Genomic DNA, 23,258 nt, shown 5'->3' with positions numbered 1-23,258 from the left:
AGCAGGGCATCGCTGGGCCTGAGGACCAAGAAAGTGGCCAGGCTGTTGAAGAATAAGAGGTGGTGGGTGGGGGTGAAAGGAGGCTGTCTGGGCTTCAGAGCGCCTTGTCTTTTGGGGGGGGTGAGGATTGCTGTGGCCAGGAAGTGTGGGTGGGAGGACGTGCCCGCAGTGCTCAGCAGTCTGCAGGGGCGAGGAACCACGGGGAAGGGGAGGCTCAGGATTGCGAGTGGGCTGACAGCTGTCTTCGAGGCCGCCCTCATAATGATCCGCACCCCCAGGCACATCTGCCCTCCTGGGTCTCCCCCAGCAAGGAAGACAACACACAGGTCTCAATTTATAACTGAAATTGCTACCTATTAGGCGATTCTTGCAGCTGGCTAACTTGGACCACCGCAAAATTTAGAGTCCTGGAGGGTTCTCAGGGGCTAGGAGAATGGGAATTTGTACTCCCTAATACAATTTTACGTTCATGTTAAATTGGAAGCTTCACAAAGCACTTTTTTTCTTATTATGAAACATAACATGCTTCTATTAAGAAATATATGTACAGTTTAACAAATAATTTAAATCGTATACCCAGGTTTCCACAGGCCAGGCAGAGAAATAGAATAGCATCAGTGCCCCAGAAGTCCTGCCTGCCCCCCCCCATCAGTCCCACCCCTCCGCCCCGGAGAGGACTGTATCCTGACTTTCGTGATCGTCATTTCCTTGTTTATCTTCCAAAGCATTTAGTCTCTTAGATAGTATCACCTTTGAGTTTCACAGTAACCTTATTATTCCCACTTTACAGATGAGGAAACCGAGGCTCAGAAAGGTTAGCCATCAAGCCCAAGGCCACCCACCCAGTAAGTGGAGAACCAGCAGCATATTTGGATTGGCTGATGCCTGGGGCGGTTTCTCAGTAAAATCAGAATCTCTGGGACAGCCCCAGTGTTGGTGTTCGAGAGCAGCTCCCCAGTGCCCGGAGAAGGGGGAGGCTGTCTTTGCAGCCAGGCCAGGTGCCCCTTTCCCAGATTTGCTGACTCTCTGACTCCCTAGGGCCCTGCTGTATGGGTGCCTGGCAAGAAAGGATGGAGGCCCAGAGGAGAGTAGCTGGAAGTCAGGGAAGTACCCTGTAGCTAGAAGGAGCTAGAAGCCCATCTGGGATGGGATAGATGCCTAGAAAGGGCCCTGCCTGCCACATGCCAAGGGAACCCGGGACCATGAGGACATGCCCGAGCCAGGTATGTGCCCAAGGTTTTGCCAGACTTACCAGGTGTGCCCTCGTTGGTGGGCCAGGTGTGGGTTGGTGTGAGAGCACGAGTGTGTGAGTATGTGTGCACCTGGTATGTCCGTATGCCCAGCTCTATCTACACACTTGGAGTGCCCAGAACCATTCCCCCTACCCTCAGCTATCTTCTTTTCATTATAAAATGATTATTGTTGGTATAGAAATTTTAAATACAGGAGTACCTGGGTGGCTCAGCGGTTCAGCACCCTCCTTCAGCTCAGGGTGTGATCCTGGAGTCCCAGGATCGAGTCCCTCCCCTACAGGGAAACTGCTTCTCCCTCTGCCTGTGTCTCTGCCTCTCTTTCTCTCTCTCTCTGCGACTCTCATGAATAAATAAATAAAATCTTTTAAAAAACTAATTAAAAAAGAAAGAAATTTCAAATACAAAAGTCTCTCCTTTCTTCTAACTCTAATCCAAGTGATCCCAGACATAATTTCTTTTAACAGTTTGGCATGTATCCTTCTGTGCTTCTTTCTAAGCACATTCAAATAAATAGTTATTTAGATGTACGTATCTAAAGGCAACAGTTGTTAATTAATTAATAGTTGTTAAGTAATTGTTGGTAATTAAAAATAATTATTTTTTAACAAAATAGAACCAGAATCTACATACTGTCTTTCAACTTTTTTTTCATTTACTGTACCTTGGCCTTCTTCTCTGTTAGTATGTATGGATTTTTTTCACCTTTTTTTTTTGGTAACAGCTGAAGAGTACTCCTCGAAACAGATGTACCATGGTGTGTCTAACAGGCTTGGCCTCTCTGTGGGCTCCCCCAGTCTTCCTCCCCAGCTCCCCCAGTCTTCCTGAGGTGGAGAGTATGGTGCAAGGGGAGTGGTAGGGCAAGGAGACTGGCCTTACTCGGGAAGGCAGCCCAGTCCCAGCTGCCTTTTGACCTCCAGCAACCCTACAACCCCACCCACCCCAAAGTCCACACTTCCTTCTCCTGTGCTCTGTCTCTTTCTCCATGTCGCTCCCTGTCCCTCTCCCGACCCTAGACCTCTGCCTACCGCTGCAGGCTCAGGGGCTGCTGGGTGAGCTCCTGGCCTTGGAGGAACTGGAGCCGGGAAGGCCCAGAGTTGAGAAGACTCTGCGGACAACCTGCAAGGCAGTCAGCTCGCCTGCTGCCAAGGGCACCCCAGGAGAGGGCGCCCCGCAGACCGTGAGCCTGGTACTGCCCGTGCCCGCATGGCAGCTTCCTGCTTCCCAGAGGGCGCGGGCGATGGGAACTGTGCCAGCCAGGCACGGTGCCCCCGCCCCTGCCCAAGTGTCATGGAAAATCCAGAGCCTTGATCTTTGTTCTTGATGCTCCTCCCCAATTTTTACAACTGGAAACTTGCGGCCACTTTGTTCCCATCAGCTGGGGAGAGAGGTGTAGTGTGGAGTGGGGGGGGGTGACTGAGTCAGCAGGTGGTGCAGCTCTTGGGGCTTCCAAGAGCCAGCCGTGACCCCTTCCTTCACGCCCCACACTCTCAGTGTACCAATAAACAGACACCGCTTCCGTGCTGGGAGGCAGAGGGGGCGGGATGGGCGCAGCCTTCGTGTGGGTCCTGGGCCAGCTGCCCCCCTCACCCAGGATCGCACCCCCAGTCATCCAGGTCCCCGGGTCCCCTTGCTCCAAACACCTCTCTACCCCTTCTGATGTCCCGGTGGCCAGCGGTGCCGGGCCCTTCTCATTCCTCAGGGCAGGTCCAGCGTGTCTGTTTACCATGGGATCCAATTAGAAGTTTATGGTAAGGAAACCACTTTGCGACGTTGCTTCCCTCCCCCTGCGCTTGGCCCTGCTCCTGCTGCCCTCTCCCCCTCTTCCTCCCCCAGAGCCAGAGTTCATGGAAACTTCCCAGGTCAGTGATTCTCACCTTCTTTTCCTCCTCAGCAGAGAGAGGCCCAGCCCCCTTCTCTGGAGCCCAGCACTGTCCTTCCCTCAAACCCCTGCTTCCCCAGGACAAGGCCTGCCTCCGAGGAGGGACAGACCTGGGAGCTGAGCCCTCCGGCCTCACCCTTGTGCATCTCCTGGCACCGTCAGCTCGTGAGGTGTGTCCTTGCTTCCTGTGATCGTCGAGGTGAGCCTGGGCAGCCTTCGCCCGCAGGTGAGAGAGGACAGAGGTGCCGAAGCTAGGAGGAGGAGGGTCCCGGCCCTGCCAGCAGCTTCCACACGCACAAACCAGCCCCCGACTCAGTCCACTCACAGGTGCTGTGAGACGGGCCTGAGGAAGCTGCTATCTGGCTGGGGGTTGAGGGAGGTGTGTGGCACAAGCTTTGGGACCTCAGAAGACGGAGGCCTGTCTCCTGGGGGCTGGGTGACCGGTTAAGACCTGACCAGCTGGGGTGATTGGAGCAGGAGTGGCCGGCGGGGTTGAGGGATGTAGGCCACCCCCCCACCCCCCGGAACCCTGTGCTCAGGCTTTTCTGCCTGGCTGGGGCTCCCTGGGGCTCTGCTCTGTCGACCTGTCTGTCTGTCTGTCTGGCAGGAACACTTGCCTGCGGGGGTCTAGAGTGGGCTGTGGCTGCAGGACAGAGGGAACCCGGCTGGCTGGCCCCCCGCACGGGGCGCATGACCTTGGCTGGAGGCTGCTCTGCCCACCAAGCCCCATCGCTCCAGGGGCGGGGGAATGGGCAGAGTAAGCCTGAGGACCCCGCTCGCCCCCGTGGGCCAAGGAGGGCTGCTGGGGGCTGAGTGACCCCAGGCCAGGCCCCTCCACCCCACATCGGACCCGCCTCACTGCCCAAGCGGGACAGATTATTTTGGCTCCTTCAGAGGCTGCCAATGCCTTTGCCCCCTCTCCAGGAGTTACTCAGTTACCAGTTTTGGTTTTCTATTTCTAGGGCAAGACCGGGCCCTCCCCTCCCAGCTCCCTTTACCCCAAGTCTTCGGCATTTCCCGCCATCCAACTCCAGGGAGGTGGCCAGGTGCCTAGGTCTGGGTCCAGGGGCAAGGTCGCCCTTGTCTTTGTTGGGGAAGCCAGGGGCATCTGAGGGCAGGCTAACCCTCTCTCCTTTGCATCTTTACTCTGCAGCTTCCTGCCGGAATGTTCCCATCAGCACCTGAACATGCTGTAGCTCTTGCCTTAAAAAAGAAAAAAAGAAAAAAAAAACAACTCCTCTCCAAGATCCATGCCCTGCCAGCCCCGGCTGCATTGCTCCGCTGCTCTCAGGGCCACCCTCTTGCGAGAGCGGGTGACACTGGCTGCTTCCACCTCCTCCCCTGCCATTGCCTCTTCACCCTCCCCCCAAGTCCAGCTTCTGTGCCACCACCCACCTCACCGCACCCACCCATAAGAAACTTGCCAAATCCAACTTTCTTGGCCTCGCTTACCTCCTCTGTCTGCAGCTTGAACTCAGCCGGCCCCTGGCCCCATGTGCTCCCCTCTCTGGGTTTCCCCACGTGGTGCTCTCCTGGTTTTCTTCCGCAGGTTCCTCTGCAACGTGGCTCTGATGTCGGTGCCCTTGGCCTGGGTCCTGAGCGCCTCTCTCAGCCAGTCCATTGCTGTAGGCACCACCGTGCAAGTGGCAAGTCCCTGTTTCTGTCCAGCCTATTCCTCCTCTTTGAGCTCTGCCTCCTAGAAGCAGACTTGACATTGCTACGTGAAGCCTCCCAGATGTTGCAAACGTGACCCGTCACAGGGAGAACTCTGGATTCTCACCCCATGTTGCCCGCGTCTTGCCTGTATCACCTCCACCTTCCCAGCTGCTGAAGGCTGTGGTCCTGGACTCCTCCCTACTTCTTACAGCCAACTTACCATCAAGTCCAGCAAATCCTTCCTCCAAAGTGGGTTCCACCGTGTGTCTCAGTTGCCACCACCTGGTTTCCTTTTGAACTACCATCCTCCCTTACCTGGACTCTGCGGTGGCCTTGTGGCCCGTCTGCCTGCTTCCAAGGGAGGCTCCTCCCTTTCAGACACAATGAAGCATTAAAGAATCATCATTCAGACCACAAACCCTTTCCCCACAAGCCTTTCAATGTGCTGTGTGTGTGTTCCGAATGTGACCAGAGCCTATAAGGCCTTAAGCATTGTTTTGTTTTGTTTTGTGTCCTCCCCACTGCCGACTGGCGCCTGGGTCTTCTTTTCGTCCCTGATGGTCAAAGTTCTTTCCCTGCCTTAGGGCCTAGAATCCCCCCAACACACCCACACCCACCCACCCACCACACACACACACACACACACACACACACAAGCCAGCCCCATTCTCCTCTCTCAGATTAGCCTGGGGGGGTCTCTCTTGAGAGATTTTCCTTGACCCCATCAGCCTTTAATTTCAATTTCAACCCCTCTGTTCAGTTTATTTTCCTAATCCCTGACTTACTCTGCTTGTAATAATTTTATTTGTTTAGAATATAAGCTTCATGAAGGCAGGGACTGTGATGCTTTCACCAGTGTACTTCCAGTACTTAGCAGAGGGCTTGGGGCTTGGTAGACAGACACTAAAATTTGCTGAATGAGTGAGCGAGTAAATGAATGAGGGGTCTTGGCTGCGATAGACATTGAAGTTCTGGTAGGGCTGAAGAAAGGTATGGAGGACAGGAAGCCTGTGATTGGTAGACTGATACTCCCTATGTGGGGTTGCCAGATGAGCAAAGAAAAATACGGAACACCCATTTAAATTGAAATTTCAGTTAAACACCAAATCATTTTTCAGTATAGGTATGTCCAAAGTTAAAATTTAACTGGGCATCCTGGATTTTATCTGGCAACCTGGAGAGTGAGGAGGGTGGGATGGAAGTGGGGTCAGAGCCTGATAGTATCATGGGGCCAAGGGGGTAGTACACAGAGCCAGGGGGGCAGCTGGAGCTGTCTGGGACCTGATCTGGGAGGAGCAGAGCATGTCAACAGCACACCAGTGTGCGGCCCCTTGAGGCGAGGTAAAGAGGAAGCTCTAAGAGACATGGGCTGAGCTCTGGGTGAGGGGTAGGAGAGCTGGGGCCTGACGTGGCAGTGGGGATTCAGGTCCTTGACCTTCTAAGATCACGGGCGGAACCTATGAGACCCTTCCTTTTCCATGACCTTCTGACTTGTCCTCAAATTTTGTTCATTTCAACACACGCTTACCGGATACCCTAGGGCTTACTGGGCACGGGGCCAGGTACTGAGGGCATAAAGATGAGTAAGACTTGTCCCTGAGGACTGGACGGCATGATCTGGCCCTGGGAGGAAAGCCATCACCAGTACCCACTGTCCCCAGACACAGACCTGGGTGCCTTCCCGGCTTTACCTCATTTAATCCTCCAGACTCCCTCCACAAGGTAAAGCATTATTGCTGCCACTTCATACACAAGGAAATAAATGTTCAGGTGACTCCGTAACTTAGCGAAGGTCGCAGAGGAAGGAAGTGATGAGGCCGGATGCAGATTTGGTTTTCTGACCCCCTGGAGAAGAACTCCTCCCTCTTGGAGCATCTCAGCTGTCAGAACCAGGTCAGAGGCTAGCGGGGCAGGAGGAGGTGATTGGAGGGGGGGACTCACCCAGACAGTGCTCCGCACAATAAGAGGTAGGGCACAAACTTCCTAGCCGCTGTTTTCCACCGAGGCCCAGGAGAGCTGCCTGGAACATATGACGGGGAAGGGCATTAGTGCAAGGCCACTGGCATCCAGGTCTCACCAGCCTCCCCCAGTGACATTACACATACTGTCTGGTGACCTCAGTCCTCCAGAAGTAACTAAGCCCCGGGGGACACAAGCAGTTTTGGAGAAGGGGCTGGTGAAATGCTAATCCTACCCTGTCCTCCCTTCCACTCTGATAGTCCTGTTGCTTCCAACTTGGGCCATAGCTGGGCTCACATTCCTTTCCTCGAAACCCATGTATCATAGACTTTCAGGTCAGCGTGGGTTCCAAGAGGGCGTTCTTGCCTTCCTCTCCCTCCGGAAGGCCAGGCCCTTACCCCGCTTTGACAAGGAGGCTCCTGGGGCCTTAGAGATTCCTGGGAAGGATAGGCGGCACTGCGCACCTTGCTCACCTGCCCCAGAGCCTTCTACGCCCAAGATGTAGAAACTTCTACCCAGCTTTTCCCCCTCCCAGTGCTGTTTGTGGCAGGCTGCTGTCGCCCAGGTCTCTAAAAGCAAGTTGACCTTGGAACCTCTTGTTCAACGCATTCTTTTGGTCTTTCCTCTTCCCCATGGTTCTACCTCTTTACTTGCCTTGGTGTCCATGTTGCCCCAAGGACATGTAGCTCGGATGTGGGGAATCCCTTCCTTGAGTCCTTTATGGGTCTGACATGTGGGATTTCCCAGCATTGGCTCCAACCTAATGAATGGATCTAGACGCACTTCACACATTTTCCTAATTGCATTTGATCTAATTCCCAGGGCTGCTCCCTACGTGTGTGCACACAGTCCCGCACTGCACACAAACTCATGCACACCCTCTCATCCCTGCTTGCACGTACGTTCACACACGCAGGGGGATGCTGTCCAGCTGTCTGTTCTGTAACAGAAGACACTGATGTGTTGGGAGAGGGCCCACCGTCACCGACAGCCTGTGGGAGAATTCATCCTTGGGCCCTCTGTTGAACAGACATCAGACATGCCATTCGGGTGGTAGAGGCAGTCGTGGAACGGGACGGCTTGCACTGAGACAAAGAGACACCCAAACAGGGATTTGTGGGGGAAGAGTCATTTAGCTTAGAGGGAACTTGGATGAAGGAGAAACCACAACATGATAGGAGGCTTCAGCCCAAGGAGAAGACAATTCCCCACGGTGGGAAGATGGAGAAAGGGAATAGCTGAAAGACTTTTAAGGACAAAGATTCTACAGTCATCAACAGTATGATCTATTCTATTGTGCAGCAAAGAACTGCCCCTTGGTTACTTCACGTCTAGAGGGAAAGTCTACTGCACCTACTGGTCTTGGTGAGTGATATTTTGGAGAAATCATGGATAGTGGATTAAATTAGATGTTTGATTCAATGTGAGCAGGGAGTGGAAGTGTGCACAGGAGACAAGACATAAGAGAGAGAGAGAGAGAGAGAGAGAGGAGAGAACTTCCACAGAAGCAGGAACTGGGAGCCAGAAGCCACTGGGCAGATAGGGGAACATAAGGCCAACCCCAACTCCATCCCAAACATGCCTGGCAATATTGAGAGGGACCCTGAACCTCCCACCACCTGTGGGATGAAAGTTGGAGTCAATATTACTTCTTCTCACAGAGCAAAATGACCCAAGTGGAATTACATGGGAATGTACATTTTAAAACCCGTGTGTGTTCACACTCACATGAGCATTTCTTCCGCTTGAGAGGGCTCACGCTCCATGACTTGGCAAGTATCAGGTTAACTTTATAAACGAAGACGGCCAAACCAGAATATGTAAGTTAAAAAATCTACCACTGGCCTGAATTATCTGGTTTGGCCATCTAGACTTAGCAAATTAACCAGAAAATTGCCGAAGTCCTGCACTTGTGTTGGACAGACACAAATTTTAGGGCGGCCTGCGTCCTTGCAGATACCTAGATATCTCTTCACACATTATTATTAAGTATATCTCTCCACATGTTATCACATCTAATGTGTATTTGTAACCAACCCAGTGATCGCCCCAGATTACTGGGGACTAATCTTTCCTACCAGGCTGGTTTTCTACAACTGCTTATCACGTGACTGAACCATGGCTCCAAAAACACTGAAAAAGTAGCACATACCCAGCAAAGAAAACGCCATAATTGCTTCTGTTCTTGTCTTCCTTTTCTAACAATGTGTGCTCAGAAAATGCAGTGAAGTTTACCATTAGCCTAAATTGCACGTAACCGGCAAAGACAGCCTGCCTTTAAAACAGAACCCCAGATGAAAAACACCAAATACGAAAATTAAAAAAAAAAAAAAAAAAAAAACAACTAAAGAAATAGGAAGGGGGTAGGTGTAATGGAAGCCTCTTGAGCCAAAAGAGAGGAGACTTGGGTCTTCACCTCAGTTTTGCTAGGAGTTTGCTTCTGAAAATTTGTCCGTGTCTTCAGTTTTTTCCATCAGTAGGTACACGTGCTTTTGAGAAGCTCCTTTCAGCTCAAGAACTACTGAGACTTCTCAAGAGTACATCACTCAAGTAGATCATCTGGTGTTTATGAGGAATGTTCTGATGTGGTGGAAATAATACTTCTCAAATTTTCACGTGCATAGTAAATGTGAATGTCCTGTGAAGATCCGGATTCGGATTCACTATATCTGGGCTTGAGATGCCTTATTTCTAGCACGCTCCCAGGGTAGGCTAATGCTGCTCGTCCATGGACCACGCTCTGACTAGCAGAGTGGGGCTGAGTGAGAGGTCCCAGGTCTGCCATAGTCTCTTATCTTTGCTGAGCCTCGGTTTCCTCTTCTGCAAAATAAAAACAGTCTTAAACACATACTCGCAGAGGATGTTGTGAAGCCATAGCAGATGACACATTGGAAAGCCCTGTCTATGTTTGTCAAGTGTCTTACAGATGTGTGTTATTACTGTTTGGAGGTTGCTGGGCTTTACCTTCAAAGACTCTCCGTTGCTGCTGACAGGGCAGGGAGAGGATGGAGTGATAAGTGCCCCCATCCTCCGCAGAGTACTCACGTGAAGCCGCTTCCCTGGAAGCTGTTGTTTGCAGAGCCAGATGTTCGGTGTGTGGCCCCCTCCACCCTCTGATTGCTGGTTGGCCTGTGCTCCTGGCCCTTGACCCAGAGAGGCCACATGGCTTCCAGCTGCACTGGGGCATCCGGAAGGCATCTGGCTCCCAGCCTGTGGGCTCTCCCTGCAGCTCACCACAAGCTCAGGACTGGCCCTGGGCAGGACTCTGCGCTAGGCAGTTGGAGCTCCGGGTTGTTCCCTCAGACAGCCGGTGTCCTCACGCCCTCTTGCCCTCCTGTTCTCACTCACTGCACCCAACCTGCCCCCATCAGACCTCAAGTCAGGAAAGCATCCAACACACGAATTCACAGAGTTCACAATGGCTCATCAGGCTTGGGGGTGACCTCTCTTTAAGGGACAAAACCTAGTTGGGGGTTAGAACTAGAGGAGTGGTCCAGGCCTCAGTGCCTGCAAAGGGTGGTGTTTTTGGAAGGGGTTAGGAGGCCTCTGTACTACCTCTGAAATCCTAGACTCCAGCGTCCTGCCTCTGTATGCCTTGCGACTTTCCATTGCCAGCCAGAAATACTCCATCCTTGCCGTGTGCATTCCCGATCTTGCTCCTGACCCACTTTGGGTGTTTGTGAGAGCTGAGACCAACTCTCTGATGTCATAGACTGATGTGAAAATCTGGCAGATGCAGGTTTCCTGGCCATATGGAGCTTGGGCACAGCCATCATTATCAACCGGGGGCTCTCAACCTCCCTGTCCCCTCAACAGCTTGGCAGACACATGGGACACAGCCTCCCGTGCATCCTGGGCAATGAATACCACTCCCTCCCCTGCCCCTGCCCCAGCTAGACTCTGCACCTCTCCCTTACTCAGGCCAGCCTCACCCAAGAAAGAGGCAAGAATATTACGATAAGGATAACTTCGGGGAGCCTGGGAGGCTCAGTGGTTGAGTATCTGCCTTCAGCTCAGGACGTGATCCCGGGGTTCCCCAGGATCAAGTCCCGCTTCGGGCTCCCTGCATGGAGCCTGCTTCACCCTCTGCCTGTGTCTCTGCCTCTCTCTCTCTCTCTGTCTGTCTCTCATGAATAAATAAATAAATAATCTTAAAAAAAATAAAGGCACACAAGAGATAAGATCATAATTACTGAACAAAGTATGGTGTTCCTAAATTTGCATGCTTTAATTAACATCAGGACAGCCAGGGACATGTGATCCTCTGTTAAGAACTCTCCACAGATTCTCTTGGCTCCCTCACAGGGGCCAGGGACTATCTGCTCAAGAATGGAATTTGATTTTTAGGCCACAGACCCACTGAATATCTATTATGTACTAGACAGCCAACCTGTGAAGATACAAAGATAAATAAGACATGGGCAATACGCAGCCAGATGTGCCCCCTCCCTGGCCAGGAGAGTCCCACAGGCCATTGTCACATCTACACCACCTCTGGTCAACCTGAAGGCTGTTTCCACCACCTCTTTCTTTTTTATCCCTGGATGAATCATGCTATTTTATTTTTCGTTTTACGTCTGTCAGGTTTAATAATCTCAGACACCGGCTTTTGAGTTTGTCTCCTGATTCATTTGTTTCTGCTTTTATTTCAGTTTCTACTTTCTTTGAACATCCTCTTGAGTCTTTAACTGAATATGTAGTTTGTTAACACTCAACCTTATGTTTCTTTTTTAAAGATTTTATTTATTTATTCATGAAACAGAGAGAGGCAGAGACATAGGCGGAGGAAGAAGCAGGCTCCCTGCGGGGAGCCCAATGTGGGACTCGATCTTGGGACCCCGGGGTCACGCCCTGAGCCAAAGGCAGACGCTCAACCGCTGAGGCGCCCAGGTGCCCCTCAACCTCATGTTGTTCTCAATGTATCCTAAATTGCACATTCTCCAATAAAGAGTATTTCAATGCATCCACGAATTTCAATATGTATTGTTTCATTATTATTTGGTTGTAACTATCATAACAGTAATTATTTTTCTTTGACCCATAAATTATTTAGGAGAGTACTTGAAGTTTTCCAGATGAGAGTTTATTTATCCGTTTGAGGCTGAATTTGTATTTTACTTCATTGTGGTCACAGAATGCATAAAAATGTTTTCTGGTCTTTTTTGAGACTTGCTTTATGTTCCATTTTTGTAAATGTTTTGTTACGTGTTCTTGAAAAGGACATGTATTCTCCAGTTTGAGGGTGCAAAGGTTTTATATATGTCTTTCAGATCAAGATTTAAGTTCTATTTTTGTTTTTCATGAGTTATGCCCTTTTTCTTTCTTTTTTTTTTAAAGATTTTATTTATTTATTCATGATAGTCACAGAGAGAGAGAGAGAGAGAGAGAGAGAGAGAGAGAGGCAGAGACACAGGCAGAGGGAGAAGCAGGCTCCATGCACCGGGATCCCGATGTGGGATTCGATCCCGGGTCTCCAGGATCGCGCCCTGGGCCAAAGGCAGGCGCCAAACCGCTGCGCCACCCAGAGATCCCTATGTCCTTTTTCTATTTTAGACTTCTTTTTTTTAAAAATGCTATTTATTTATTTTGAAAGCTCACACTTGCAAGCAGGGGGAGGAAACAGGGCGGAGAGCGGCAAGCAGACTCTGCACAGAGCACAGAGCCTATGGGGGGCTCAATCTCATGAAGCTGAGATCATGACCTAGAGATTATGACCTGAGCTGAAACCAAGACTCAGATGCTCAACCGACTGAGCCACCCAGGCGCCTCATCAATTTTTGACATCTTTAAGCTTTGAGTTTCTGGAAGAGATGAATGTAAATGTCCCACTTTCATTTCAGATGTTTTAATTTCTTCTTGTGATTCTGTCAATCTTTGCTTCATGTGTTTCCAGACCATACTGCTAACCGCATGCAGATTTAGTTATTAGTGTGTCTTCCTGGTATAGTTTCTTTAAGTAATAATCCTCTTGGTCCCTGTAATGCTTATTTTTTTCTTGCTTCAAAATTCATTTGACATTAATTATTAATTAATGGTATTATTATGGCTGATACTAATATTGCTATCCCAACTTTCTTTTTCTATCATTTCACCTTCAACATTTTTCATTATTATGAACAAAATATAGATTGACTTTTGCAAATCTGAGAGTCTCTGCCCTTTAGCAGATACATGGTGTCTGTTAGCATTGTCCACATTCACTCTCCTAGTGTGCCTGGGTTGTAAGGCCAGGGTGTCTAGAGGAACTGAGAATGACATCGCCATTCCCGGGAAAGCCAACGCGAATTACTATCTCACAAATCTCCTGAGTCTTGGCCCTGGAAGTTGCACCCTTATCTTCCGTGTAAGATGCAGTCATCCTCACTGCCTGCTGCATCTGTTGACCTGGGATCTGTCCTGTGCACCTCTGTCCCCCACTGCTTGGCTCACACAATCCACAGGAAGGCTTTGTACTTGGGATGTCCATTTTCTTCAGCTCATAGGAGGGATGCACAAATGTGTGGACTTGTTTCAGCACTGGCACTTCAAGTTTGAACCAAACCCTCTGTTCTCCCAGGCCTTGTCCCCCTGGATCTTCCTCTGTCCTCCTGTCCTTGCGTCACTGTGTTTCTCCTATCTGATACTTGCCTCCGCAACTCCCCCCTTTTGCATGCACAGGTGCTCACAGGCATGCACATATGCATGTGCACAGACACACCCACCCACAAGTTCCTATGCTGGCTCCAGGATGAACTGGCTCCAGGATGAACTGCTCTGATGTTTGGGGTAAGAGGGAGGAGAGGGAAAGGGAGGTAGCAACACTGATCCGATGTCCAAATGGTGTCAGTGCGGAAGACTCACTAAGCCATATTTACTTTTTTGTGAGTCCTGAATTTCCTGCCCACCACAGGGTTGGGCTTGAGGTGGCCAGGCTCTTTCCCCATCCAACCCAAGGTTAGACCTCAAAAGGCTGAGCTGAGTTTGAGTGGGGAGGTGGCATCATTTCTGAAAGCCCCACCCTGGTGGCTTAGGGGTACGAAATTGGAGGCTGTGTCTGTGGTCTGGGGAAAGCCCTGACAGGTAGGAGGCAGAGGCCCTGCTGTGCCTGCAGCAGATTAGGAGTCTGCAGGCGGTGCCACGTGGGTAAGTACAAGGAGGCCCCAAGAGACCTTGTGAACAAAAAAGAACATCACTTTTCCATGATGCCACACGACCCTCTGGGCCCAATCACATGCCAGGTGGAGTACAGAGATCCAGGGAGACGGTGTGATAGAATCTGGGGGTGGGAATGAGAACAGGGACTTTGTGAGTATCATCAGGCCCATGGCCACCATCCAATCTGCATCAAACTTGCAGGATCTAAAGACCAGCTTATCCGAGGTCCTACTGGGGATGGGGCAGGGGGTGGTTGCCATTGCTTGAAAGCCTTCCTGCTGGGGAGGGGAAGCCATCAAAGGGGCCAGGTTTTCTTGGTTCAAAGAGGGTTCTCAGAAACTATAATCTATGCTTAAGAACCAAACAACCCCATTAAAAATATATGTTCACATAAATCAGTGACCTTTGGGTACATTGAAACAATCTCTAAACAATGACTTACAGTCCATAAACCAATTTTTCAGTACTCAAGGATGAGGTAAAAGGCAGTCACTGTGTGGGTGGACCCATCCATACAAGACCTTGCGCTAATTATAAGCTAAGAGATCAAAGCTTCCATATGTACTAATCCCAAGTGAGTTTTTGGCTCTCATCTACAATAGGAGAGGGGGCATATTCTCACTCGGTGACTTCCCCCTCTACTTCTGTTCCCCCGAAGCCTAAGCAGCTATAACCAAGCTATTGAATATCAGTTGCTCCAGACTGACCGGGATGGACAGAGCTATAGATAAGGATAGCGTTCTTGGCTGTGGGAGCAGGGCAGCAAGAACCTCGGGCTGAGGGGGCAGCAGCCCACAGCATAGTGTGGGATGTGCCTCGGGCAGCTCAGCACAGACCCCAATCTTTCGGTGGACTCTTCACCGACATCACCCCTGTGTGGCTCACTTGCTCGGCTGAGACAGGTTCAAGGTTTGTCTGTAGCATCCTGGAGACAGCGGAGTGCTCTCCGCCTCCCTTGACCTGCCTTGAGCTCTATCTCCTCTGGTGGGGTGGGGAGGGAAGTCTTTGGGAGCAGAGGGCGCACTGAGTTCCCAAATAGCACCCAGGTGTCAGTCCCACTCGGAGGAGGAAAACAGAACTCTGGAAGAAAGTATCTCAGCGGCGGCTGTGTGGGTGGGTCCCTTCCTCCCCAGCACCCGGCAGTTAGAGTAATTGCCCGATTAGCGATTCCCGCCATGGCAGGTGAGGGGTGTATAATCGGGCGGGGGTGTGCGTGGCAGGGTGACCTGAACTCAACAAACTGAGGTTAGGAAATTGAAAGCTGGCCTGTTGGCAAAGAGAGCACCCCAGCACCTGGTGCCTCCAGAAGAAAGAATCTGCTCCTTGGGGACCTCAGGAGCTGGAGTTGGGGGGTTAGGGCAGGGATGGAGGCACTGAGGGTACCCAGAGATCTCTAAGTTTGTTCACATGGGTGGGGGGTTCCCTTGCCTAGAGTGAAGCTAATGAACTCTAAGCCACCTCTGGCCCTTCGTTTATCTTTGGACATCAAACCGGGGAAGATCTGCTGACGGCTGCCATCCCTGCCCAGCCTCCATCCCCCCACCCATCTCTCCAGCCCGTGTTTAATGAGTACAGAGTCTGGCTGAGGGCTTCTGGCCAAACCCATGGGCTCCAAGAGTCCCTGGGGAGCCATAGAGGGCCGGACGGCAGGGGCTATGACGCCTCTGTGTGTGTCTCGCCTGCGGTCCCAGGCAGGCTGCAGATACCACAGGGCAGCGTGGTCTTGAGGGCAGCTTCCCCCCTCCCCACTGGCCACGCTGACCTGGGCCTCCCACCCCCGACTTGGCCTGGTCCCCCTGTGTCTGGGGACCCGGGGAAGAGGGCCTGATTGTGTAAGTTTGGGGCCAGACCTCTGCTGTCGGGGCTTTCTTTGGGCTAGAGAGGGAATTTGGGCCATGGGAGTAAACAGGCTGTGTTCCTGGGAAGAACTGCCCTGGCCAGCTGCTTGGGGCTGAGGGACACAGAATCATCTGGAGGGAGGAGAGACTGCACTCAGCCAAAGGGTGCACCCTCCCATGTGCCTAATGCCTTGTCCCTGGCCTTTCATGTGGGGCTTACCTTTGCTCACAGTCACTGACCTGGTCCCTAAAATCCCTAAAGTCCCTGGGGAAGTTACCTCTGTGAACTTGGGGAACTGGGCCAGCTGTGGGGTTAGGCCAGTGGTCAGAGGTAAATACTTAACCTTTCTGAGCCAAATGTTGTGAGGGAACAGGGGGTGTCCAAACTGGACAAGAAGACTGGTGGTACATGGAGTGGGATTTGGGTTGCTCAAAGACTCCATCTGTACTAATAGTATTGACTGTGGCTCTTCACCAGAATTAACTTTAAAATTTCTGGTTGGTCGGAAACGTTCCTAGTATCATTCTAAGCCCAAGGAGAATATTTTGGGAAAAGAGAAGTCCTTATTTAGAGCTGAAAAAAAAAAATAATGTGATTCTTGCTGTTCTAGTAAATTTATCGATTCCCTATAATTTTCTTGACCCAAAAGATAACAAGCTGGGCCCCAAAAGAAGGACTTAACCACATCCTTCCCCTATGTGATCTCTTCACTACCCTCCCCTTCAAAACACAGCCTCCCAGTCCTGGCAGAAATGGTCAATGCAGCCCGCAGCTCTATGCATGGTTTCCCAACCACTCGGAGCATATAGACCCTAAATAGTTCAGGCTGGAATCTCTGGGAAGACCCTGATGTCCTTGGGCTCAAGCTCCCACAATGACATGTGATACCCCTGTGTTTATTCCCCCCAAACTTCTCCTGTTGTAGGAGGTGATTGCACTCACAGAGGGGCCAAGCTGTGAGCTTTGCTGTTATGGGATCTTTCTTCCTTTCAGATTGTCCCTTCTCTGGGCCCCACCAGCACGAGGGTAGCCATAGAGAGGATCCTGGGGTTCAACGTGGTTATGACTGAGCCCATACACGGCCCAGGTCATGGCAAAGTCAACATTACTGCAAGGCCAATGAGCTTCTTGGTCCCCTCATACTCTGAGCATTCTCTGTTCCTCACTCCTACGTGTCCTCGGGATCCATTCTCTGTCTTTCTTTGTTCTGTTCTATACCCCAGGAGGCTGACCCCCTGGACCTCATCTCTCTGGGCTCCCTGGCCTACCAGCTTCTGATTAGGTCCAGCCGGGAGAGGCACTTTCAAAGGATCAGAGAAGAAAGAGGCTGGGTATTTTTCCCTGCTCCTTTCTACTTCAAAGTACTTCTCTGGCAATAGTTCCATGCCTTTATGGCTTTCAGTTCCGATCGGGTGGCCAGCTCTTCATGGTCCCAGCTCCTGTTGGGCTCTGCTCACAATTTCTTCCCTTATCCCTTGGGCCGTAGAAGTCATGGTGGTGATGATTTCCTGCCATTTCCACACTTCATTTTTGTCCTCATCCACCTGCCAATGGACCTTTCTTCAAAGTCTCTTCATTTGACCCTATAGGGGTGAATTATATTTTCTGTTAGGGCCCTGACTAATGCACCTCACCTTCCCAATTTGCTGAATAGATAGCACTTCTCTGGCTCATAGGAGGCGTGAGTCAGGGTTCAGAGCCTTGCCGCCCATACTTCTGTTACCATCTAAGTGAGATGTGATTCCAGGTTCTGGTCCATGTGATTCCTTCTGATTAGGGAAGCTGATTTCACTCCCTCTCACCATCAGCCAGTCCCTTTCATAAGGTCCTGGTGGTGGACATTGGTGGAGTTGGTCAGGGGGACATTGCCACCAAATCTATGGCCACATAGTTACGTCTTCTTCCTGCCACATCATCAGGAAGGACTCCTGGGCATTCTCCCACCTGAAGAGGAATAGCACTAAGGGTGGAAAGCAGGTGGATATTAAACGGAAGGGAAAAGGAAGAGAGAAGCATAGAAAACTGGATGGACATCCCAGACATTAGTCAAATAAGAGGAGGATTTCCATGCTGGGCAGGAGATCACCTAGCTGCTGAGGGGAGAAGGGAGGAAGAACGTGGTGATCATGAATAAAGCCCAAACTCCTTGACGTGTATGAAATTCCATGACTTTTCCGATCTGGCTCAAACTCAGCTTTGTAGACTTCCCATGCCCCTCCCTGTGCACTCTTGCGCTGTGAGTTTCTGAGCTGCTTGCTCTCCCCCAAAGTCTCCGAGCACTCTCATGCCACCCTGCTTCTGCTATATTCCCTCTGAATAGAAGGTTCTTCTCTTTTAGATTTCTACTGCTATGTAAGAAGTATCATGGATGCAACCGCTTATAACAACACCCACTTATGATCTCCCTGTTCCTCAGGTCAGAGGTCCAGGTGGCCCCACTGGACTCTCTATTTAGAGCCTCGCAAGGCCAGAGTCACCCTGTTGGCCGGGTGGGCTCTTGTATGGGGGTTCTAGGCAAGAATCTGCTTCCAGCCTCATTCAGACTTTTAGCAGAATTCATGTCCTTGTGGCTGAAGGACTGAGGTCCCTGTTGCCTTGCTGGCTGCCAGCTGGGGCTCTCATAGCTCCTTAAATCTACCCCCATTCTTCTTCACGTGCCACCCCCCCCCACACACAATCTTCAAAGCAGCAATGGCATGTTAAGTCCTGCTTGTGCTTTAGATCTCTCTGACTTAATCTTCTGCGGCCAGCTGGATAAAAGTCTCCGCTTTGAAAGGGCTTGTGTGATTAGATTAGGTGCCCATGGATATTTCCCCTTTTGCCGCATAATCACGGGGGTGACAACACCAGGGAGTAAAGGTTCCTGGAGACCATCTTAAAATTCTGCTCACCACACCTACTCTCCTGAGTTCGAATGTTATCACAGCCGTAAAGCCTTTCTGGTCTCTTCATTCAGAATTGACTGCTCCCCTAGCACTTCACTGGCACGCCATTGGACTTCTTATCACATCGCCTAAATGAGCAATTTGAGAATAGGAATCTGTCTTATTCATCTTTGTATTTTCTTTTGTACCAACGCCTACCACTTAGTAGGTGCTCAGTGAACATCTGCAGAAAGAAAAGGAAGGGAAGGAGGGAGGTAGGGAGGCTGAACTACGTAGAGGCTATAAGGACCTAATGACAAGTACCTGAAAGGTCACAGGATATCAAGGATTCTGGGACCACTGTCCTTTTTTTTTTTTCTTTTTTAGTTTCTTCTGCATCTTCTCCCACCTTCTCCTTTTCTTCCTCCTTCCCATCCTTCCTCTTCAAACCTGATTTGGAAAGTTTTCACATTCAACACTTAATTACTATCCCAGGGCGACAAGAACTAATGTCGTCCTACCTGTGTTTCCTAGCAGAATGAAAAGAACCAATTCCAGAAGCTGATCCTGAATTGTGTAAGCCCAGTGGTCATTCCCACTCTTATAGGGCAGGGGCCAAGAGGACAGGCCACAAAGGACACAGGCTAGAAGGTGCGGGAATGTTTCCAGTTCAGCAGATATGAATCAGGCAGGGTCTCTGGATTTAGCATCAAGGTTCTGAGGGAAATGAGAAAAATGTTTTTCTATTTGGAGAATCATACTTTTCAAAAATAAGGGTGATGATTTCTTGCTTGTAGTCTACTGATCAAGGAGTGGGGGGGAGATGATCCTGTTAATACAGTGCTTCTATTTTTTGAGTAATAACGTATAGATAGCTTGCCACACACCTGAGATACGGCAAGTGGTATCAAACCTAGTGGCTTTGCTAGGTCTCAACTCCTGTAGGACTTCCAAGATGGTCCTTTCTGGTTCTTCCCATGTGTTCCAGTTTCCTCTTCTTCTTACCCTAGACCTATCGACCAAAATGGAGAGAAGCCACCCAATTAAGAAAATTCATCCTTTTTATGTATTGACCTTAAAAAAATAATAGATGTGGGACGCCCGGGTGGCTCGGCAATTGAGCGTCTGCCTTTGGCTCAGGGTGCGATCCTGGAGTTCCCAGATCGAGTTCCACATCAGGCTCCCTGCATGGAGCCTGCTTCTCCCTCTGCCTGTGTCTCTGCCTCTCTCTCTCTCTCTCTCTCTCTCTCTCTCTCTCTCTCTCTCTCATGAATAAATAAATAAAATATTTTAAAAAATAATAGATGCAATACATGTATATGATAAAAACCCAAGTGAAACAAAAAGTCAGAAAGTAAAGATTTCCCTCCATGAATCTCTCACACACCCCAACTTCCTCTTTCCAAAGGCTGTCACTGTTGTCAGTTTTTTATACCTCCTTCCAGAAAATAAAGCATGTTACCTGCATTTTAAGTTCAATCACAGTACTTCTGCCGCCAGTACATGGTCTAATTGGGGGGCTCATTTCCGTAACAATCATTTTCTCTCCTCTGAACTGTTAAGCCAATTGAGAAATGTTTAGCAAAAACATCTTCCGAGCAAATTAAAATATCGAACCTGTTTACAGTTTATGCAAGATGAAATGGGGTGTTATTTCAACTCTCCCAGGAAGCGGCTTCCTCTCCTCCACCCCATCCCCATGCCCTTCTCCTTCCCCAGTTCATCTGTCAGCCACCGGATGAAAGCAGTCAAGAAGTTCAGAAAGTCATTTTCAAGGACATTTCAATATTCTCTCTCCAGAAAATGGAAAGTGGATAAAACTATCTCCCTGGCATTTTCCCAGTCCTCCCTGATTTCAGGCCTTGGTGTATGCTTCAAGAAGGCAATTGCTGAGACATTCAGATAGGGAACAACCATGATGGAGAGGCAGGAATCCTCTCTAGTTACAAAATAACATCCTTGCTACTTAGCTACTTACATACTAATTCATCCATCAGGAGGTAATTTGGAGCATTTATTGAAGTTGTGTATGTGAGGTGTGTGTGACTCTGTTTTTATTGAGGGTGGCAACCTTCCTGTTTATAAATAAAGCTTCAGCAGAAGCAAGTGAGTCCAACACTTGGTATGACTGGCCTGAGCAAGACCTTAATTCAAAGACGTATCCTAAGATTGATCTAATGATCTAGATGTTGGGGTCAACCTGGGACAAAGGTCTCTATCTACTACTTCTGGGATCTCATCCACCCCCACTGTCATTATCTATACACCCTCACTCTGTTTACAGCCTCACGAATCATCTGGAATCTCCAATCCTCTAAATTAGTAAATAGAATCTAAAATTCATGTAGGTATACAGTCATTTATAAATGAGGCAGTGTCTCCAAAAGCACAAACAATGAAGTGCTCTGCAGATGCTCCAGGGAGCACTCAGGCTTGGAAAGCCCTGCATACTACATCTTCTTTGTGAAGAAAGAGTTCCAACATGGATCCCCACATGAAAGGCCCCGAGAAGTCCCGCATTAAAGGAATCTATTTGATATTGGGTCTATTCATTCATTCATTCATTCAAATATGTGTTGAGTTTCTACAGTGTACCAGATGTTTTTCTAGGCACCAGAGCTCTGGCAATGAATAGAACACATATAGTTTTCTGTTTTAATTGGGGGAGCAGATAACTCACTAGTAAAACTGTTAAAGATTGCAGTGAGGAGTAACTAAGTGGTGGTGGGGGGAGGTATCTACTTAAATGGCATGGTCAGGAGAGACCCTGTCTGGGGATGTGACATTTGAACTGAGATCTGAATGACCAGAAGAAGGCAGCTATGTGAAGGTCTGGGGAAAGCATCCCTGGCAAAGCAGGTTGGCAAATGCAAAGATAGTCAGCCTGGAGGGAGCCTTTGCATGTTAGGGTCTGAAAGATGGGAGGCAGGTGCACCTGGACTAGAGAGAGCCAGGAGTGGTTCAAGGTGAGATCTGAGGTGAGGAGGGGTTGGTCACTCAGGACCTTGTCACCTACAGCAAGATATTTACCCAGCATTTCCCATCATACTTGATCACAGGATACTTTTCCAGTGTAAAAATATCTGTTAACTTCCCATAGAACTAGCATGCTGGGGATCATAGTTTAAACCTGGCCAAAAACATTATCCCTTTCAGAATATTTGCATCATCCTGGAGGAATTTGTGTTCTAACAGGGGTTTATTCTAACAGAACAAAACTCGAAAGTAGAGCTGCAGACTTCCGCTAGCACATGGGAGAGTCCCTCCTTTTCTTTCCTCTTTTGAAGTTTATTTTAATGATCAAACATGTCCTGGTTGCCTTACTTTAAACGTTTATGGGTGGTTGTTTATGTAACGTTGGTAATGTAGTATATTTATGTGTGTTATTCTAATTTTTGTAAGTTTTAAATATTTTAATGCCAAAGCTTCTTGAATGTTGGCTTTTCTATTATATCCTAAAAAGTTTTGAAATCAGTGCCATAGATAGAGAGATAGAGAGAGAGAGAGAAGGGAGGGACAAGCCAATTATGATTCTTCCATGTAGATGAGAGGAGAGTTAGAGAGATAGAGAATTTTCAGCTATCACCAGAGAGGTGAAGATTAAGGCCACCAAGGAGAGAACAAGTGAATGGGCATGAGCCCAGGAAAAGGAATTGAAGTCAAAGGTCAGGAAGAGTCTCGAGACTAGTGCAAGAATGTGGCACTGTGGGGAATTAGTGAAAAATAGTATAGAATGTTCTCGCCACTCATGGGCCTGTTAGGACCTGGACAAGCTCCCCATATCTGGGGAGATTTTAGGTTAACTTCTTGAAATACCATTTTGATGCCAAGGTGGTGGAAGTGACTGTAGGAGGGTAATAAATTTGGGGGAAAGGACTATTTCAGAGTCCAGAAAAGTAAACAAGAAATAGTTTTACCATGAAAAAGAATGTAGCTTTCAAAACAAAACAATATTAAGATTTAAAAAAAAACACAGGAATAATATCTGACATTTATTGAGTGCTTGCTACATTTCAGACAACCTGCCAAGTGCTTTGTGTGCATTTTTAATTTAATGTTCATGACGTATTTTGAAGTAGGGAAAAATTATCCCTATTAATAAACGAAGAAGCTGGGCATTTGGGTGGTTAAATAAATAGCTGAACGTGGCAGTTGTTAAATATCTGGTCTGAGAGTCAGACTTAGATAAGTTTGAGTCCAGGCCCATAATACTTAATCATGACTCCATGCTGTTAAAACACAGAGGCAAAACACTGATTGTGAAATTTTGAGTTTGAAGGTAAGTTGGGGAAAAGGAATCTTAAGTCAGGATACAGTCCTCTAAACTAAAGTTGTGGGATGCCTGGGTGGCTCAGCGGTTGAGCGTCTGCCTTTGGCTCAGGTTCTGATCCCGTATTCCCAGGATCAAGTCCCATATCGGGCTCCTTGCATGGAGCTTGCTTCTCCTCCCTCTGCCTGTGTCTTTGACTCTCTTTCTGTGTCTCTCATAAATAAATAAAATCTTTAAAATAAATAAATAAATAAATAAATAAATAAATAAATAAATAAATAAAGTTGTTGTCATTTTAAAAAAAGATTGATTTATTTATTTGAGAGGGGGAAGAGGTGGAGGGAGAGAATCTTCAAGCACACTCCCCACTGATCATGGAGCCCAATGTGGGGCTTGATCTCAAA

The sequence above is a fragment of the Nyctereutes procyonoides genome, unplaced genomic scaffold, assembly GCF_905146905.1.
Source record: "Nyctereutes procyonoides isolate TBG_1078 unplaced genomic scaffold, NYPRO_anot_genome, whole genome shotgun sequence".
Taxonomy (NCBI): Eukaryota; Metazoa; Chordata; class Mammalia; order Carnivora; family Canidae; genus Nyctereutes; species Nyctereutes procyonoides.
This window is presented reverse-complemented; position numbering follows the sequence as displayed.